The 20,735-nt window shown below is 50.8% G+C and overlaps 1 long non-coding RNA gene across 1 annotated transcript; it reads left to right on the top strand.

The window, feature by feature from the left end:
• Positions 1-18,732: 18,732 nt before the first annotated feature.
• Positions 18,733-19,261, top strand: LOC136188830 (uncharacterized). Its single transcript, XR_010670308.1, has 3 exons — positions 18,733-18,782; positions 18,839-18,905; positions 19,183-19,261. It is a non-coding gene; the product is annotated as an uncharacterized lncRNA (long non-coding RNA).
• The last annotated feature ends 1,474 nt before the right edge of the window (positions 19,262-20,735 follow it).

The raw sequence follows: 20,735 nt of genomic DNA, 5'->3' as shown, positions 1-20,735 counted from the left end.
TGATGAGAACGTGGCTCTATAATCATGTATATTTCTAAGAATCTTATGTTGATCTGACGCCATGATGAAGATAGGCTGCAGGGAGCATTGCAGTGGCTGCCACAAGTAGTGGACCTCGAAGTGACGTTTTAGGGCAAAAGACGTCATGAAAAGCCTCGTTCTAAAACAGTGACACAATCAGCTGCAGGCAGCGGCGCACGGCGTCTTCGACACGGATGTATCGCGTCGAGCACCATTCCTGGCGGATCGCGTCGTCGATGCTGCTGCCCTTGGGCGACGATAGGTCCAATATCAGCCGCCACCGTCCCCGTTGGAGAGGCTTGGGGATTACCCCAAACGGGCTTATGCGCACACAGCGCGCGTGCTCTAACGGCACGGGACCCACCACTCTGCCCATCGCGATCTCTCCCTCCAGGTAGCATTCCACGACCTCCGGGTGCTCGCGTGCCTATGGCAAATCGTACAACAAAAATATTGGCGCTATCTCTACTCGATTGGCCTCAAAGTAGCCTATGGACTCACGCTCTCTCGCGACGACTGATGCCGCCTTTATTGTTAGAGACGAAAGCGAATTTGATGCTTCTTTCTTTGTTAGAAACGAGAGCGGCATCTGATGTCGCCTTCCTTGTTAGAGACGAAAGTGGCATCTGATGCTGCCTTCTTTGTCAGAGATGAAAGCGGCATAAGATGTCGACGTCTCTTTTAGAGACGAAAGCGGTAGCTGATTTAGCCTTCTTTGTTAGAAAAGAAAGCGGCATCTGATGTCGTCTTCTTCCTTACAGAAGAAAGCGGCATCTAATGCCGCAATCTTTGTAAGAGACGAAAGCGGCATCTTATGTCGCCTTCCTTGTTAGAGACAAAAGTGGGATTTGATACTGCCTTCTTTGTCAGAGATGAAAGCGGCATATGATGTCGTCGTCTTATTTAGAGAAGAAAGCGGCATCTGATGTTGCCGTCTTCTTTCTTAGAGCTCTCTAGGATAATGGGAAAAGAAAAGGGTGCCGCTCTCTTTCTAGAGCCTCATAAAGGGCCCAAATCTAAAACGTGACGCAGCAAATACCACCTGGAGCTTCAGAAGGGGCCCAAATCTAAAAGCATTCGTAGCAAAAAAGATCTAAAACCATCGTCTCTTCAATTTCTTCTTTTATGAGGGATGCGTTAGAGCAGATACTGGAGAAATTTCTTTTGTTTTTTATTCGGCATAAAATTAACGCTGGTTTTCATTTTCTAGGGTTTGACCCTGTACCACATGGTATGATAAACTTTTGGTCAAATTTTTTTTCTTAATTGGCGGAAATGCCAGTTCTGCGTAATCTGGCTCTTTACACTGGCAGCTGTTCGCAGACCACAAAAATGTTAGTGACAACGTTCTAAAATGAGCCTCATTGGTTCAGGTGCTTGCTGTCACTTTATCATCAAAGCGAAAACGCTGGCAGTAGAAATCGGTCCAAAGATGACGTCTGCTTTCGCTCGTATTGTTTCCAAACGCGAAGAAGCCTCCAAGAAGGGCGCACATGCTTTGTGTTTTAAAACGCGGAAAATCTTTGCTGATTTGTTTCGGAGTTCTTCGCCGGTTCTCGTTTTTGCTCTGTGGACTCTCACTACCTTTGTCGAAGTCGATTACTATCGACTAATGATCAGCGACGTCGTTCAGTCAAATATTGCGGGCCTACTGCGTTCTCTAGAGAACAATGCCAGAGACCCTGGGAATTTAGAATTCCGCTTTCAATATGCAAAGAAAGCGCTAAACCCTTGTCCTTTCTAGCTAATGGCTCATACATTTGCTTATTGAACAGCAGAAAAACGACTCTCAACTATATGGAAAGTTAGGCAACAGCCAGAAACATTAGAGCTCACCGAACAGAATTATAGCGGATGCAAAGTGTAACCCAAACGCTAACCACCCAAGTTAGAAGGAATATAAGTCGTCAGTGCCTGCTGGGAATCCCAAAAAAACAGCTAAGGCAGTGAAATAAAGCGAAGTTGACAAAAAATTTCTAACCCCTTATTATAAATACAAATCGACTATCTAACTGACTGACTGATACGACACAACTCTCTGCCATATATTGGGTTCCTTCCCTCGTCTTCCGACTTCCTCTTTTTGATTTCTTGGCCTTTTACTGCTTCCGCCTCTGGTTCTTGCACGCAACGGACATTTTTCTGGCCCATTAAAATAATCCCGTTTGGAATACAGCCTTTCCCCAATTTCGAAACCGTGCCATCCTCCTGGTGAGGCAGCTAATTCCAATAGTCGATATATTGATCTGACGCAATTAAGAAGATAGGCTACAGGGAGCCTTGCAGTGGCTGCCACAAGTAGTGGACCTCGAAGTGACGTTTTAGGGCAAAAGACGTCATGAAAAGCCTCGTTCTAAAACAGTGACACAATCAGCTGCAGGCAACGGCGCACGGCGTCTTCGACGCGGATGTATCGCGTCGAGCACCATTCCGGGCGGATCGCGTCGTTGATGCTGCTGCCCTTGGGCGACGATAGTTCCACGATCAGCCGCCACCGTCCCGGTTGGTGAGGCTTGGAGATCACCCCCAACGGGCTTATGCGCACCCAGCGCGTGTGTTCTAACTGCACGGAACCCACCACTCTGCATATCGCGATCTCTCCCTGCAGGTAGCTGTCCAGGACCGCCGGGTGACCGCGTGCATATGGCAAATCGTAGAAGAAAAGGGTGGCGCTATCTCTACTCGATTGGCCTCAAAATAGCCTATAGACTCGCGCTCTCTCGCGACGACTGATGCCGCCTTCTTTGTTAGAGAAGAAAGCGGCATTTGATGCCGCTTTCTTTGTTAGAGAAGAAAGCGGCATCTGATGCCGCCTTCTTGTTATAGACGAAAGCGGCATCTGATGTCGCGTTCCTTGTTAGAAGCGAAAGTGGCATCTGATGCCGCATATTCTTTGTCAGAGATGAAAGCGGCATCTGATGCCGCCTTCTTTGTCAGAGATGAAAGCGGCATCTGATATCGCCGTCTCTTTTAGAGACGAAAGCGGCATCTGATGTCGCCGCCTTCTTTGCTAGAGACGAAAGCGGCATCTGATGTCGCGGCCTTCTTTGTTAGAGCTCTCTAGAGTAATCGCAAAAGAAAAGGGTTCCGCTCTCTTTCTAGAGCCTCATAAAGGGCCCAAATCTAAAACTTGACGCAGCAAATACCACCTGAAGCTTTAAAAGGGGCCATAATCTAAAAATATTCGTAGTAAAAAACACCTAAAACTATCGTCACTTCAATTTTTCATTTGATGAGGAATGCATTAGAGCAGATACTGGAGAAATTTCTTTTGTTTTCTATTCGGCATTAAATTAACGCTGGTTTTCATTTTCTAGGGTTTGACCCTGTACCAAATTGTATGATAAAATTTTTGGTCGAATTTTTAACTTAATTGGCGGAAAGGCCAGTTTCGCGTAATCTGGCTCTTCCACACTAGCAACTGTTCGCAGACCACAAAGATGTTCGAGACACCGTTTTAAAATAAGCCTCATTGGTTCAGGTGCTTGCTGTCACTTTATCATCAAAGCGAAAACGCTGGCAGTAGAAATCGGTCCAAAGATGACGTCTGCTTTCGCTCGTATTGTTTCCAAACGCGAAGAAGCCTCCAAAAAGGGCGCACATGCTTTGTGTTTTAAAAAGCGGAAAATCTTTGCTGATTTGTTTCGGAGTTCTTCGCCGGTTCTCGTTTTTGCTCTGTGGACTCTCACTACCTTTGTCGAAGTCGATCACTATCGACTAATGATCAGCGACGTCGTTCAGTCAAAGATTGCGGGCCTACTGCGTTCTCTAATGAACAATGCCAGAGACCCTAGGAACATAGAATTCCGCTTTCAATATGCAAAGAAAGCGCTAAACCCTTGTCTTTCTAGCTAATGGCTCATACATTTGCTTATTAAACAGCAGAAAAACGACTCTCAACTATATGGAAAGTTAGGCAACAGCAAGGGACATTAGAGGTCACCGAACAGAATTATAGCCGATGCAAAGTGTAACCCAAACGCTAACAACCCAAGTTAGAAGGAATAAAAGTCGTCAGTGCCTGCTGGGAATCCCAAAAAAACAGCTAAGGCAGTGAAATAAAGCAAAGTTAAAAAAAGATTTCTAACCCCTTATAATAAATACAAATCGACTATCTAACTGACTGACTGATACGACACAACTCTCTGCCATATATTGGGTTCCTTCCCTCGTCTTCCGACTTGCTCTTTTTGATTTCTTGGACTTTTACTGCTTCCGCCTCTGGTTCTTGCACGCAACGGACATTTTTTGGGCCAGTAAATAATCCCGTTTGGAATAAAGCCTTTCTCCTATTTCAAAAGAGTGCCATGCTCCTGGTGAGCCAGCTAATTTCAATAGTCGATATATTGATCTGACGCCATTAAGAAGATAGGCTGCAGGGAGCTTTGCAGTGGCTGCCACAAGTAGTGGACCTCGAAGTGACGCTTTAGGGCAAAAGACGTCATGAAAAGCCTCCTTCTAAAACAGTGACAAAATCAGCAGCAGGCAGCGGCGCACGGCGTCTTCGACGCGGATGTATCGCGTCGAGCACCATTCCGGGCGGATCGCGTCGTTGATGCTGCTGCCCTAGGGCGACGATAGGTCCACGATCAGCCGCCACCGTCCCGGTTGGTGAGGCTTGAGGATCACCCCCAACGGGCTTATGCGCACTTAGCGAGCGTGTTCTAACTGCACGAGACCCACCACTCTGCCCATCGCGACCTCCCTGCAGGTAGCTGTCCAGGACCGCCGGGTGATTGCGTGCTTACGGCAAATCGGAGAAGAAAATGGTGGCGCTATCTCTACTCGATTGGCCTCAAAATAGCCTATAGACTCGCGCTCTCTCGCGACGACTGATGCCGCCTTCTTTGTTAGAGAAGAAAGCGCCATTTGATGCCGCATTCTTTGTCAGAGATGAAAGCGGCATCTGATGCCGCCTTCTTTGTTAGAGACGAAAGCGGCATCTGATGTCGCGTTCCTTGTTAGAGACGAAAGTGGCATCTGATGCCGCATTCTATGTCAGAGATGAAAGCGGCATGTGATTTCGCCGTCTCTTTTAGAGACAAAAGCGGCATCTGATGACGCCGCCTTCTTTGGTAAAGACGAAAGCGGCATCTGATGTCGCGGCCTTCTTTGTTGAAGCTCTCTAGAGTAATCGCAAAAGAAAAGGGTTCCGCTCTTTTTCTAGAGCCTCATAAAGGGCCAAAATCTAAAACTTGACGCAGCAAATACCACCTGAAGCTTCAAAAGGGGCCCTAATCTAAAAATATTCGTAGTAAAAAACACCTAAAAACATCGTCTCTTCAATTTTTCATTTGATGGGGAAACCATTAGAGCAGATACTGGAGAAAGTTTATTTGTTTTCTATTCGGCATTAAATTAACGCTGGTTTTCATTTTTTAGGGCTTGACCCTGTACCAAATTGTATGATAAAGTTTTTGGTCGAATTTTTAACTTAATTGGCGGAAAGGCCAGTTCCGCGTAATCTGGCTCTTCCACACTAGCAACTGTTCGCAGACCACAAAGATGTTCGAGACACCGTTTTAAAGTAAGCCTCATTGGTTCAGGTGCTTGCTGTCACTTTATTATCAAAGCGAAACGCTGGCAGTAGAAATCGGTCCAAAGATGACGTCTGCTTTCGCTCGTATCGTTTCCGAACGCGAAGAAGTTTCCAAGAAGGGCGCACATGCTTTGTGGTTGAAATACTTTATAAAATGCGGAAAATCTTTGCTGATTTGATTCGTATTTCTTCGCCGGTTCTCGTTTTTGCTCTGTGGACTCTCACTACCTTGGTCGAGGTCGATTACTATCGAATAATGATCAGCGACGTCGTTCAGTCAAAGATTGCGGGCCTACTGCGTTCTCTAGAGAACAATGCCAGAGACCCTAGGAACATAGAATTCCGCTTTCAATATGCAAAGAAAGCGCCAAACCGTTGTCTTTTTTAGCTAATGGCTCATACATTTGCTTATTAAACAGAAGAAATGGAAAGTTAGGCAACAGCCAGGAACCATTAGAGCTCACCGAACGGAATAATAGCGGATGCAAAGTGTAACCCAAACGCTAACAACCCAAGGTAAAAGGAATAAAAGAAGTCAGTGCCTGCTGGGAATCCCAAAAAAAACAGCTAAGGCAGTGAAATAAAGCGAAATTGAAAAAAGATTTCTAACCCCTTATAATAAATACAAATCGACTATCTAACTGACTGACTGATACGACACAACTCTCTGCCATATATTGGGTTCCTTCCATCGTCTTCTCACTTGCTCTTTTTGATTTCTTGGCCTTTTACTGCCTTCGCCTCTGGCTCTTACACGCATCGGACATTTTTTTAGGCCGTTAAATAATTCCGTTTGGAATACACTCTTTCCCCAATTTCTAAAGCGTGCCATCCTCCTGGTGAGCCAGCTAATTACAATAGTCGATATATTGATCTGACGCCACGATGAAGATAGGCTGCTGGGAGCTTTGCAGTGGCTGCCACTAGTAGTGGACCTCCAAGTGACGTTTTAGGGAAAAGACGTTATTAAAAGCATCGTCCTAAAAAGGTGACACAATCAGCTGCAGACAACGGCGCACGGCGTCTTCGACGCGGATGTATCGCTCCGAGCACCATTCCGGGCGGATCGCGTCGTTGATGCTGCTGCCCTCGGGCGAAGATAGGTCCACGATCAGCCGCCACCGTCCTGGTTGGAGAGGCTTGGGGATCACCCCCAACGGGCTTATGCGCACCCAGTGCGCGTGCTCTAACGGCACGGGACACACCACTCTGCCCATCGCGATCTCTCCCTGCAGGTAGCTGTCCACGACCGCCGGGTGCTCGAGTGCTTATGGCAAATCGTAGAAGAAAAGGGTGCCGCTATCTCTACTCGATCGGCCTCAAAATATCCTATGGACTTGCGCTCTCTCGCGACGACGGATGCCGCATTTACTGTTAGTGACGAAAGCAGCATTTGATGCCGCTTTTTTGTTAGAAACAAGAGCGGCATCTGATGTCGACGTCTCTTTTAGACACGAAAGCGGCATCTGATGTCGCCGCCTTCTTTTTTAAAAACGAAAGCGGCATCTGATGTCGCCGCCTTCTTTTTTAGAAACGAAAGCGGCATCTGATGTCGCCGCCTTCTTTGTCAGATCTGTCTAGGGTAATCGCGATAGAAAAGGTGCCGCTCTCTTTCTAGAGCCTCATAAAGGGCCCAAATCTAAAACTTGATGTAGCAAATACCAATTGGAGCTTCAGAAAGGGCCCAAATCTAAGAATATTCGTAGCAAAAAACACCTAAAACCATCGTCTCTTGAATTTCTTCTTTTATGAGGGATGCGTTAGAGCAGATACTGGAGAAATTTCTTTTGTTTTTTAGTCGGCATAAAATTAACGCTGGTTTTGACTATCTAGGGTTTGACCTGTACAACATGGTATGATGAACTTTTTTGTCCAAATTTTAACTTAATCGGCGGAAAGGTCAGTTCTGCGTAATCTGGCTTTTCCACACTGACAGCTGTTCGCAGACCACAAAATTGTTAGAGACAACGTTGCAAAATGAGCCTCATTGGTTCAGGTGCTTCCTGTCATTTTATCATCAAAGCGAAAAGGCCGGCAGAAGAAATTGGTCCACAGATGACGTCTGATTTCGCTCGTATCGTTTCCGAACGCGAAGAAGTCTCCAAGAAGGGCGCACATGCTTTGTGGTTGAAATACTTTTTAAAACGCGGAAAATCTTTGCTGAATTGTTTCGGAGTTCTTCGCCGGTTCTCGTTTTCGCTCTGTGGACTCTCACTACCTTTGTCGAAGTCGATTACTATCGACTAATGATCAGCGACGTTGTTCAGTCAAAGATTGCGGGCCTACTGCGTTCTCTAGAGAACAATGCCAGAGACCCTGGGAATTTATAATTCCGCTTTCAATATGCAAAGAAAGCGCTAAATCCTTGTCTTTCTAGCTAATGGCTCATACATTTGCTTATTAAACAGCAGAAAAACAACTCTCAACTATATGGAAACTTAGGCAACAGCCAGGAACCATTAGAGCTCACCGAACAGAATAATAGCGGATGCAAAGTGTATCCCAAACGCTAACCACCCGAGGTAGAAGGAGTAGAAGTCGTCAGTGCCTGCCGGGAATCCAAAAAAAACAGCTAAGGCAGTGAAATAACGCGAAGTTGAAAAAAGATTTCTAACCTTTTATAATAAATACAAATCGACTATCTAACTGACTGACTGATACGACAAATTTCTCTGCTATATATTGGTTTTTTCCCTCGTCTTCTGACTTGCTCCTTTTGATTTCTTGGCCTTTTACTGCTTCCGCCTCTGGTTCTTGCACGCATCGGACATTTTTTTGGCCGTTAATTAATCTAGTTTGGAATACAGCCTTTCCCCAATTTCGAAAGCGTGCCATCCTCCTGGTGAGCAAGCTAATTCCAATATTCGATATATTGATCTAACGCCATGATGAAAATACGCTGCAGGGAGCTTTGCAGTGGCTGCCACAAGTAGTAGACCTCGAAGTGACGTTTTAGGGCAAAAGACGTCATGAAAAGCCTCGTTCTAAAACAGTGACACAATCAGCTGCAGGCAACGGCGCACGGCGTCTTCGACGCGGATGTATCGCGTCGAGCACCGTTCCGGGCGGATCGCGTCGTCGATGCTACTGCCCTTGGGCGACGACAGGTCCACGATCAGCCGCCACCGTCCCGGTTGGTAAGGCTTGGGGATCACCCCGAACAGGCTTATGCGCACCCAGCGCGCATGCTCTAACGGCGCGGGATCCACCACTCTGCTCAACGCAATCTCTCCCTGCAGGTAGCTGTCTACGACCGCCGGGTGCTCGTGTGCTTATGGCAAATTGCGGCAAACGCGTGGTCGCTTGCTGGCTTCGCCGCCGTAACCGATCCGGGATTCTTCGGAGAGTCCGTTAAGAAACCACGCCGCGAAGCTTTGATCGGGATGGGCGCGCATGCCGTCCGCTCAGGCCTGCGGGACAATCGGAGAAGACGCGGTCGCCCATGCCTCAGAGAGAGGTTCTCGCGCTGCGTTAGCTGCGTCCAATGTCTCTAGCGCTGACCAGACCACGAACGGTACGCCCCGGCTTCTAGACCGCACACGTCTAGGAACCGGTAAGACAAGGTTTAATGCATAACGCAAGGCGCGACTACCAGCTACACGGCAACACAGGCCCGAACCCAACACTAGTTAGCGACGCGTGCCCTCGCTCTAACGTAGGTCCTTCTGCGGCCTGGGTGACGCAGCCCGTTGTCCTTGCGCCGACTGCGGTGATGTCGCCTTCTTTGTTAGAGAAGAAAGCGGCATCTGATGTCGCGTTCCTTGTTAGAGACGAAAGTGGCATCTGATGCCGCATTCTTTGTCAGAGATGAAAGCGGCGTATGATGTCGCCGTCTCTTTTAGAGACGAAAGCGGCATCTGATGTCCGAAAGACCTGTACGGGAACCTAAAGCCGATGACGCATCGTTATAGCGTGCGTAAGGAGGCATGAAAAAGCGAACGATACAGCGGGAATTTCGAAAAACGGGGTCGCCGAGGGTGCGCACCTGACCAACCCCCGTTGCCACCTTAAAAGGGTTAACGCGCGTTATAAAATTTCTGCGCATGCTTGTTTTCTCGCATTTCTATCGGTATTGGCAACCTATTTTTCTAATAAGCACGCTTCCTAATTCTTTTGCTATTATATGAACGAATACGTTATTTATTCGTGGGTAAAACGGTTTTTGCGGGCGCTTTTATAGTTTGCGCACCGTTAACTTAGTTACGGGCACAGATAAAACCGTTTTGACGCGTCTGTGAACGTGAAAACGGTTGTCAATCGTCTTTAAACAATGAAAAAACCGTTTGCTTCACGTGACGTTATCAATAAGGATGCTAACCTATTATAATGAGCAATTATCACATCCAGGGTCAAAACGACTTTAGTTATTTAAAAACTGACGAAGCAAGTAAGCGGCTTACGGCAATTGAGAAACATTCCTAACTATCGTGTGAATAAGCAAGACAAGCATAACTTTATTTAAATCATGCTCTAAGAGAAGACCGCTTTTTAGTTTTTGTACCTAAGGTGGTAGTATAGTGTTGCGATGCGTTATGTTTGCATGTCATAACCTGGGGCGCATGCGTGGGTCAGTTGGGAAATACACAAACCTTGCAGACAACCGTATATTTATCGTCGTCCCCAAAGAGTCGCCTAGAGGCCGTGGCAAGGCATCGCGGGAGGGGGGGATCCTAACAACTGGTGGAGAATCCGGGTAGGCTAGTCGAACTCGTTCCGCTCGGCTGCCCTCGACGAACGATCCCGCCCCCGCTCTCCACTCGAACGTTGCTCGCCCGCCGTGCACTCGATACGCGCGCCTCGTCTCCGAAATGGACGAGACGCCAAAAACGACGAAGCGAAGCAGGAAGAGGAAACGCCCTCATCACTCGACGGACGAGTTGGAAGATCTTTCGCCGACCGCGCGCAACTCCGAAGCGACTCCTACAATTCACTCGCGACGCGGCCGTTCCCAATCGCGAACCCCAACCGAGGAATCATCCGAAGGCGGCGCGGCCACGCCCGACGACCCCGAGCCAGCTCGCAAAAAGAAGCGGAAGAAGAAACGCGACTGCGACGACTCACTCCCGACGCCCGAATCGGACCGCGACGAACTGAAATCGTCAGTGAAGCTCGATCGATTCTTCGGACGCCGCGGAGAAGACGTCGAGAATTGGCTTTTCCACGTCAACGCCGCCGCGAAATTCTCACGCTTGCCCGATCGTCGCAAGCTCGCCGCCGCTGCAATGGCTCTCTCTGCAGACGCCCGAGCCGAATTCCGCGCTTTCCTGGGACACGACGACGTCAGCGATCTCACATGGAGACAATTCGAAGTTTTCCTTCGGGAACAATTCGGCCCGCGCGATCCCACGCGTCATTGGACTAACAAGTTAATGGTCTGCAAGCAGACCGCGCGTGAGACCGTAGCCGAATTCGCTTCGCGCTTCAAGCAAATTCTTTTACAGCTCCAGAACGCGGATCCTGACGCTGTCTCGAAGACGATGACTATCTATCTCGTTTTCAGGCCGGACTTCGTCGCGAATTCAAGGACGAATTCAAACGGAAACCACCGACATCGCTCAAGGAGGCGATCACGACTGCGGAAACCGCCGAACGAATTTGGAATCATACTCGAACCGGTGTTCACGACGACGATTGCTACGCCTTGCGATACGATCGCCTACCAGCTGCGTCGGCGCCGCAGGCGCAATCGCGCCCTACGAGAAGCGCGTGTGACACCACCGTTCAACTGTTGCAAACGCTCGTACAACAGCAAGCGCAGTTGATGCAACAGAATACTCAGATCCTTCAGCAGTTGGCCGCCTCGTCATCGAAATCGAACACTTCCGTTCCCGCGGCTAGTACCGCCCCCTCTCAATATTTGCCAGCGCCCACGGCGCCAAACAAACAACCGAATCCTAAATTCTGTGCGTATTGCAAGAAGCGGAACCACACGAAAGAAGAATGTTTCAAGTTGAAGAGAAAACGTGAAGCCGAACAGTCCGCCGCGCAAGCAACCGCTGTTGCCGCGCCCACCAAGAGCAGCGTTCACGTAATCGCCGATCCCATCGCTATTCCGACAGAGGAAGCTCAAGGCATTTTTCCGTTCACGATCGAAGGAATTCGACCAGCCCGATGTCTAATGGACTCTGGATCTAAAATCTCTGTCGCTTCCGACGATTTTGTGAGTCAGACCGGATGCCCTGTCGACCCCACCGCCGAGAGCTATACCGCTGCAAACAATGAACCACTCGACGTAGCCGGAGCCGTGACACTGACTTTTGCCGCAAACGGATTGCGGATTCGCCAACGTTTCATCGTTGTTACCGAATTCGCATTTCCCGTACTACTCGGGCGAGATTTTCTTCGCGCCAGCAACGCAAACTTCAGTTTCGGAAACGGCGTCGTCACGCTTGGTTCAGGTCCGGACACCGTCAAGATTCAAGCAGCCGGCGCGAAAGATGGCGTCGATGGTGTCGACTTATTTGGCTCCGGCGAACGAGTTTGCGCGATTACGCTTGATACGCCAAACCATGCAGTTCTGATGCCGGAAGTTCAACCGGAAGTGCGTCCGGAAAAGGTGCCACCGCCCGAGCACGTTGATCTACCGCCTCGTGGCGAACAAATCGACGTCGCTACCGTGATTTCATCGTCACCGAACCTAGCGGACGATGCCCCGCCGACGTACACAATTTCCGCCGACCTGTCTGACGCGCAGACGCAGTCGATCGCGCAATTGCTTGAGCAATACGACGATCTCTTTGCTCGTCACGACGGCGATGTTGGACAAACGGCAGCCTGCACTCACGTCATCGACACCGGGAACCATCGCCCTGTCAATCAACCGCCTCGACGGTTAGCTCCTCCTCTGATGGACGAAGCAGAACGCCAGATCGAATCGATGCTCAATAGCGGTGTCATACGCGAATCGTCGTCGCCATGGGCCAGTCCCATACTTTTCACCGACAAAAAGGATTTGACGAAACGATTCTGTGTTGATTTCCGCCTGCTCAACGCACTGACGACCAAGGACCGTTATCCCCTACCAAGGATCGATGACAGCCTCGACCTCCTCGGTGGAAATCGATATTTCACCTCGCTCGACTTGAAATCCGGTTATTGGCAAATACGTGTTGACATCAACGACGTCCCGAAAACCGCCTTCATCTGCCCATTCGGTCTATACGAATTCCTTGTGATGCCATTCGGCCTGTGCAACGCCCCCAGAACGTTCCAGCGCGCAATGGACACTGTGCTAGCTGGTTTAAAGTGGCGCACGTGCTTAATCTATATCGACGATATACTCGTTTTCTCGGCATCATTCGACGCTCACTTGAAGCATCTCGACGCCGTTCTCCGACGTCTACGACGACACAATCTGAAGATACCGGTATCGCCAAAGAAGTGTTTGTTTGCCTTCAGCGAATTGAAGTATCTGGGATACATAATTTCTCCTGACGGTCTCCTCGTAGACCCGAAAAAAATCGATTCTGTTCAAAAAGTGGCGATACCTACGACGAAAGGCGACATCCGGTCATTCGTCGGACTCACCTCGTATTATCGCCGCTTCATTTACAAATTTGCTCAACTTATTGAACCGCTCACGCGCCTACTTCGAGACGTTCCCTTTATCTGGGGAGCTGATCAGCAAGATGCGTTCGAACGGCTAAAGAAACGTCTTACTTCCGCCCCACTGCTCATCTACCCCGACTGGGATAAAATGTTCTTTCTGCAAACTGATGCGTCTGACTACGCAATCGCTGCGGTCCTGACCCAACTCGACGACGACGGCTACGAGCGCGTAGTTTCGTACGCCAGCCGACAGTTACGCGATCCAGAACGACGCTATGACACACGTGAAAAGGAATTACTTGCAGTCGTGTACGGCTGTAGGGAATTTCGGAAGTATCTCTGGGGCCCACCTTTCGTCGTGCAAACGGACCACGCAAACATGCGTTGGTTAATGCCTACTTCGGATCTTCCCAACCGTCTCGCACGATGGGCATTGCTCCTGCAAGAATTCGATTTCACGATCGAACATCGACCAGGACGCGCGAACCAGAATGCCGACGCACTTTCACGTCTGCCAATAGTCGCTGCGATCGACAAAGACCGCGCACTGTTAAAAATTCCGTCGCTCGACGAGATGCTCGATCATCAACGCCGCGATCCGCTCCTTGCTTCCGTCTGCCAGTTTCTCGAACAACCAACAGCGCCTGACGCCATACCACCCGAGGTTAAAGAGACACTCGCCGACTCGGGAAAATTGTTTGTCGATCTGACAACGAGTCTGCTCATGCACGAAGCAACGATCAACGGGAACGTCGTACGGGTTCCTTATCCCGCTCCCCGTGACCGATACGCTTTGCTGCAGGCTATGCATTCGATCCCTTCAGCCGGCCACCTCGGGCGTCGAAAAACGCAATCTCGTATTCGTCAACGCTACTACTAGAAAAGGACTGGGCTCTGATGTAAAGGCATTCATCCAGTCTTGCCACGCCTGTCAGGTGCGAAAACAACATCAACCCAAGAAAGCAGAACATTTGCAACAGTTCAGCGAAACTTACCCCTTTCAAGTGGCCGGAGTTGACATCTTTGGCCCTCTGCCTCCTACTCTCCTCGGCAATCGCTACGTTGTTGTGATCGTAGACCAATTCAGTCGCTGGGTGGAACTGACAGCTGTTCCGGATATCCTCGCTGAAACCATCGCCGACGTCGTCGTCAATGAGCTTATCTTCCGTCACGGATGCCCAACTCAACTGTTGACTGACCGCGGAAGTCAAATTTACGGCACGTCTCTTTAAACGCATTTGTCAGCGTTTACAAGTGGATAAAGTATTCACGACAGCGTATCACCCCCAGACGAATGGTCAGGTTAAACGTTTCAACAGCAGTCTTGCCGCCGGCCTCACCGTATACACCGACGAGGATCAAACGAATTGGGATCAGTATCTTGAGGCTCTCGCATTCGCTTATCGGACAAGCCTGGTTGACGCCATTCACATTTCGCCGTTCTTCTTGGTTCACGGTCGAGACGCCCGCCTTCCGTCGGACGTACACTGTGGGGACCTGAACAAGAAATCACCAACGACGAAAACGACTACGGCATTGTTCTCACTTCAAAGCTCCGCCGAGCCTTCGAGTTAGCTCGTGCCACTCAAATCGAAACTGACGTTCGCCGAAAGAAATACTATGACTCGCGCGCGAAGCTACGACGTCATTTCGACGGCCCATATCTCGTTCGATGCCGCCTTTCCGGCGTTACGTACGAGCTTGTTCATCTGGACACTCAGAAATCGACCATGGCTCATGTTCAACGGATTGTTCGCTATTATCCTCAGGACCGACGATTTTCGTCTTCGTTCTTCCACTCAAGCACTTTCGTCCGACACCGCCAATTTGACTACCGCTCACGATAAGGGTCCTACATCGGATGGATCACTGACCGCAAACACGTCCGAGCCAGTCTTACCGCGCGACGGCGCAGGGCCTCACTACGCTTCTTCAATCAGCGTCGAGGATCGTCGTGGTGATCAGGGTGCGGAAGTCGACTTCGCTACCGGAGCTCCGCCGTGTGACGACACTAGCGCCGATTTCGTCTCGGATCAATCTTGCTCAAAGGATGGTGAAAGCGCCGCTACTTCAGACGAAGAGGATCTCAATGCGACAGAAGCTGAGGCTCAAGTAACCCAGCATCTTCGTCCTACTCCTACTATTACTCATACTTATAAATCTTCGCGTCCTCAGCGACGTAACGTGGGCACGCTTCCCAGTTGTTTCCGTGACGGCTTTGTTGCTAGTCTCACCTATTAACAGTTCTAAACTATTTCCCATTGTCTATATTTCTCGTTGTTTGACGTTTTTGGTACCCGCATTGTTAGGCAGCTGCGCCTGTCTTTTTATGTTTTTTTTGGTTGTACACGTGTACAAGGACGCACACTTCTGTAGAAAGGAGGGAGTTGTTGCGATTCGTTATATGTTTGCATGTCATAACCTGGGGCGCATGCGTGGGTCAGTTGGGAAATACACAAACCTTGCAGACAACCGTATATTTATCGTCGTCCCCAAAGAGTCGCCTAGAGGCCGTGGCAAGGCATCGCGGGGGGATCCTAACAATAGTAAACGCAAACCCTCTCAAATTAAACTTTATGTAAAAATGCATTTAGTAATAATGCCCGCACGAAGTATTGGAAGTAGATCGAACTTATCCCAACGTCGTTTATACAGGCTGTTCCCGCTGGGTGTGGAAGCCATTTGCAGCTGACGACCGACGATAATAAGCGCTTACTGGGGCGGTCTATATAGCGCGATAGACGACGACGTGAAAGTGAGCTCCGCCGCGAGGGGTACCATAAACAGGATGTTGGAAGCGTGCATATGTCCTTGGTGTGTTTCGGAATAGCTCTGATGATACCCAACGCTTTCGGTGTAAATAACAAACTATGTAACTTGTTATATTTCTCACAGAAGTTTGATTATTTCAGTCACGGTCGAAATAGTTTGGTATAGCCTGACCGAGGGGTTCCGCATTGGATACAACTACCAATAGCGGCGCGGGCGAAGTCGGCGCAATTTGGCATCGGCCGCAGCTCACCCGCGCGAGGTAGACGCCTACCTCGAAAGGGAGTTTGCCCGGGGCCGGGTGGCGGGCCCGCTTAGCGCGGCTGTGGCGCTAACGGTTCACACGAGCCCGTTTGGCGTTATCCCCAATAGCGGCAAGCCCGGCCGCTGGCGCCTCATTCTCGACCTTTTGGCTCCTCTCGGCGCCAGCGTCAACACGGGTATCTCTCCCAAACTTAGCTCCATCCGCTACGCGCGGGTGGAGCACGCCGTTCGCGCCTTGGTTCGCCTGGGCCCTGGCGCGCTTATGCGTAAGGTCGATTTGAAGGGTGCTTACCGCATGGTTCCCATGCACCCGGATGACCACCACTCTCTCGAGATGGCCTGGCGCGACAGTGTCTACCTCGTCACGTTAGGGCTGCTCTCCGCGCCCAAGATCTTCCGAAGGCCGACGCGCTGCTATGGGCAATGAACGAGGCCGGACTGACGTTCGGTCCGCACAACTTGGACCATTTTTTCCTCGTGGGCCGAGCGCACGAGCAGACCTGTCACGCCGATCTATCGCTGCCTCTCCTCACTTGCGCACGGCTCGAGCGCGTCTCCTGCGTTCCCGGGCCGTCTCCAAGCGCGAACTCTTCTCTGTCATTGGCCTGCTGCATCATGCGGCCACCGTCAATCGCCCCGGGCGATCGTTTCTGCGGCGGCTGATTAACCTCTCGATGGTCCCACGCAACATGGACCAATACGTGCGGCTAAACCGCGAGGCGCGGGCGGACCTCCGCTGGTGGAGATCGTTCGACTGCGAATGGAACGGCGTGGCCTTCTTCACCACGCTGGGTCTTGATCCGCCAGCGCACCGGATCACAACCGACGCCTCCGGCTTGTGGGGCTGCGCCTCGGTGTGGCAACACCGCTGGCTGCAATGGCGTTGGCCAACGGAGTGGTCGCCCGTCCCGATTCCGCGGAAGGAGGCCTTCCCAATCGTCCTGGCGCTGGCCACGTGGGGGGAAGCGTGGGGCGGTTCCACCGTTGAGGTGGCATTCGACAATTCGACGGTCGTGGCTGCGTTGAATGGTGGGTCCTCACGAGAGTCGGGCGTGGCGCAGCTCGCGCGAGTAGCCCAGTAGTTGGCAGCGCACCAGCAGGAGGGACAAACCACTGCGCATGTGCAAACATTGTACACAATTATATGCTAAATTGGATACATTAATGAATAACGTTTCGGCCTAAGAACAGGAAGGACTGCCTAAGGGAAAGACGTCTGTCAAACAAAAGATTGATAAATTCTCTAAAGATTTGACCTCGACCGCAAAAAATTTTAGACCGACCGGTTTCGAGAAACTAGGAAACAACGTTCGAAATCGCCCCAAATCGCAACGTTGCTAATGAAATCGACTGTGCACGCTTCTGTGTACGTGTTAAACGTGCTAGATTCGTTTATAGGGCCTAGTTTCGCATTTCGCGCTTCAGCTGGACGAATTTCCTACTGGATCTAACAATGATTCGCTACTTCATTCTCTGTCCCGCGCAGTGTGTGTCCGTATTTCGATGGATCGCTCTATCGCAGAGTGCGCATTGGGCCTGAAAAGACCTTACCCCGCTGGCGTAACGGAGAGTAATCCAGTATAGTCTTAGAAAAACACGCCGAAAGCCTATAAATCCCCCTAGCAACCTACACATGCGCAGTGGTTTGTCCCTCCTGTTCAGCGCACCACGGTCGGACGATCCGAGCCACCCACATCCCGGGACCTACCAACGTAGTCGCGGACGCCCTCTCGCGAGGATATCCACCCCAGCTCTGACCGTCTGTCTTCGTGGCAGCTTCGGTCGCAGCCGGACGCAATCCCCAGCGAGCTGGCCAGAACCCTGGGCAACCCCGAACTGGAATGGACGTGCAATAGTTGGAGCAGTCTGCGGCGGCTCTTGTGCGAGCTGGACTAGCGGGCGCGTCCCCGAGGCGTTTACGAGATGGGTAGGCGCCACTATCAACTCTTCTGCGACTGAATAGGCGCCCGCCAGTGCCCAACTACAAAAAAATTGCTGTGCCTATTCGCAACCTACCTCGAAAAGAGTGGGCTTTGACACGCTTCAATCAAGGTGTACCTCGCAGGGGTTCGACACCTACACATTGCCCTGGGTCACGCTAACCCATTCACCTACCCAATGGAACGCCTACGCCTGCTGATAAAAGGGGCACGCCGCGAATCGGCAAAGGAGCGGCCAGAGCGCAAGAACTTACAACGCCCGGTGACGGCGGACGCGATGCGAGTCCTACGACAGTCGTGGGAGCGCGAGGAGCCACGGCCGCCTGCTATGGGCAGCATGTTGCGTCGGGTGGTTTGGTTTCCTGCGCGCGGAAGAATTCACGGTGCCGAAAGGTGCCCTCTTCGACCCGGCACTGCACCTGAGCCTTGCGGACGTTCAGGTGGACAATTGTCTTTAGGTCATTCGCAAGGTGGAAAACCAGACTGCTATACTCGATGCCAATGGCCCCGTCACTCAGCTCCAAAAGGCAAGTCTCTTTTACTTCCTCGCGAAGTCGTATCGTTTCTCACGGTGCCAACCGACTTTTCTTTCTTTCTTTCTTTCTTTCTTTCTTTCTCACCCAATCAGGTCGCTTTCTATATATATGGACAGCAAAATGTATTTCAGCGCGATTAAAGATGAAGTCTTTCAATGCTCTGCTGTAATAGGAACACGAGCCTTTGTTCGTTGTTATAGCGGTACCCCTATTCTATTCAGGCTACCCCTCTTTCCGAAACGAGGGAGAAAATCGGAAATTATGCCACATGGACAATTATTAGCACAGGTATACATAAATGGGTTAATGAATTCGCCCCTCTTGAGTTGGACGGACGGTTTTCCTTACGCGAACCCGTGAGAAGGCCTCCATGCGGGCGACCGTGTCCAGATAGGGATCTGCTGTGACTTTTGCAGTTGTGTATTTGATTCTCCGTGGGAGATACGTAATCCTGGGAAATGGGCCCAATTTGATTTTTCGCTGCTAAGAGAAGCGGTTACTAGTAGTAGCCAAGTCAACGCGTCTCCTTCGATCCATGGCAACGCTCGAGTTCCTTTTATTCCAGATCAAGTCGAGTACACATTCAGCGAGGGAATGAGCCCGGTGCCCACTCCCGTCACCCCGTTCCCTTGCGCCACGGCGACTTCCGTACGTTCAGCGTATAAACGACAAGAATTGATGATTTTTTTATTTTTATTTTGTGCTTGCCGTAGATGAACGGTGTCGGATTGGGGATGGAGATCATGATGGAGATCAGCGGGGAAAATTTTACTCCCGATCTCAAAGTGTGGATCGGCGAAGCGGAGGCGAAGACGACTTTCAGGTGAAACTCCCCCCCCCCCCTCCCCTCCTCCTCTTTGCATCTCCATGTTTTGACTTTTCCGAACTACTGTAAGGCAAGGTGACACCGAGTGGTCCTACTTAGAGAGGTTTCTGTTGGCTTAGATAGGAACCGTTTTAGGCCCCACCGTTTTAGGCCGGCGTCCATCGCGCAGCAAATCCCCGCCAAGGCGTGGCAGAAATGAGCACAGCGCCGATGCCCCACGTACCTGATGCGTCGGTTTGTAGCTGCGCTCGCGGCCGACCTGCGTTCAGCGCCGACATCAAACCGATACCATTCCACTGAGTCGCGAATGCCAACCACTCCACATCGCGACGCGCCTCCTGGCTGATACGCACCCGATGGTGGAGCTCCTTTGGCACGCGAGACAGCTCGATCAGTCGCCTCACGAAAGCGCGACCCGGGCGAATAATCGACGCTGCGTGATGTAGCGAGCCAATGACCGACAAGAGCTCTCGTTTCGTCCACACTCGCGACCACCGAAGCGAATGCAGCGCCTCCTTGAGCTTTTCCCGCAGTCGTCGCAGCTTCTCGGCCGGCAGGCGCAGCTCGCCGCGCACCGTATCCATTTCTATGCCGAGGAACTCCAGCGTCGTAGCCGGGCCTCCGATCTTCTGCAGCGCCAGCGGCAAACCCAGCGTCCGACACGCTTCCAGTACCCGCCGAAAATTCTCCGTACACTCCGCCGAGCCTCCCCGACCTAACAACAAGGAATCATCCAGATAGTGCAGACCGCAAGTGACCCCCTTTGCCCGCATGACCCAGAGTAGCGCGTCGGCCACGGCGGAGAAAACCTTGGGCGCCGAGCGCAGCCCAAACGGCAGCGCCGCGTCCAGCCACACCTGAACCTTCCACTGCACTGCCAACAGCCGAAGGTCCGCCGGATGAACGGGAACCGTCCGGTAGGCCGCCTTTAGATCCAACTTCGCCAGCAAGGCTCCGTCGCCAAGCTGCAACGCTAACCTCGCGGCGTCTTCAAGCAGGGCTTACTGCAGCGAAGCGAGCTCCGTGCTCACCCCGTCCTTGACCCTTGCTCCCCCTGGCGCCGACGAATGCACGATGAGTCTCCACTTGCCGGGCCGATGCGGCTTGGGGATCACTCCGAAGGGGCTCACGTGGCATACTATGGAACGCCAATCCCGTCAAAATACCGGAATTAATATATAGAGATCCAATTAATTTATATAGACTCACTTCATTTATATAGACCCACTACTTAATTTATATAGACCAAGGGAATTAATTTATATAGACCCACTACTTAATTTACATAGACC

Source organism: Oscarella lobularis, chromosome 7 (assembly GCF_947507565.1).
Source record: "Oscarella lobularis chromosome 7, ooOscLobu1.1, whole genome shotgun sequence".
Taxonomy (NCBI): Eukaryota; Metazoa; Porifera; class Homoscleromorpha; order Homosclerophorida; family Oscarellidae; genus Oscarella; species Oscarella lobularis.
This window is presented reverse-complemented; position numbering and strand designations above follow the sequence as displayed.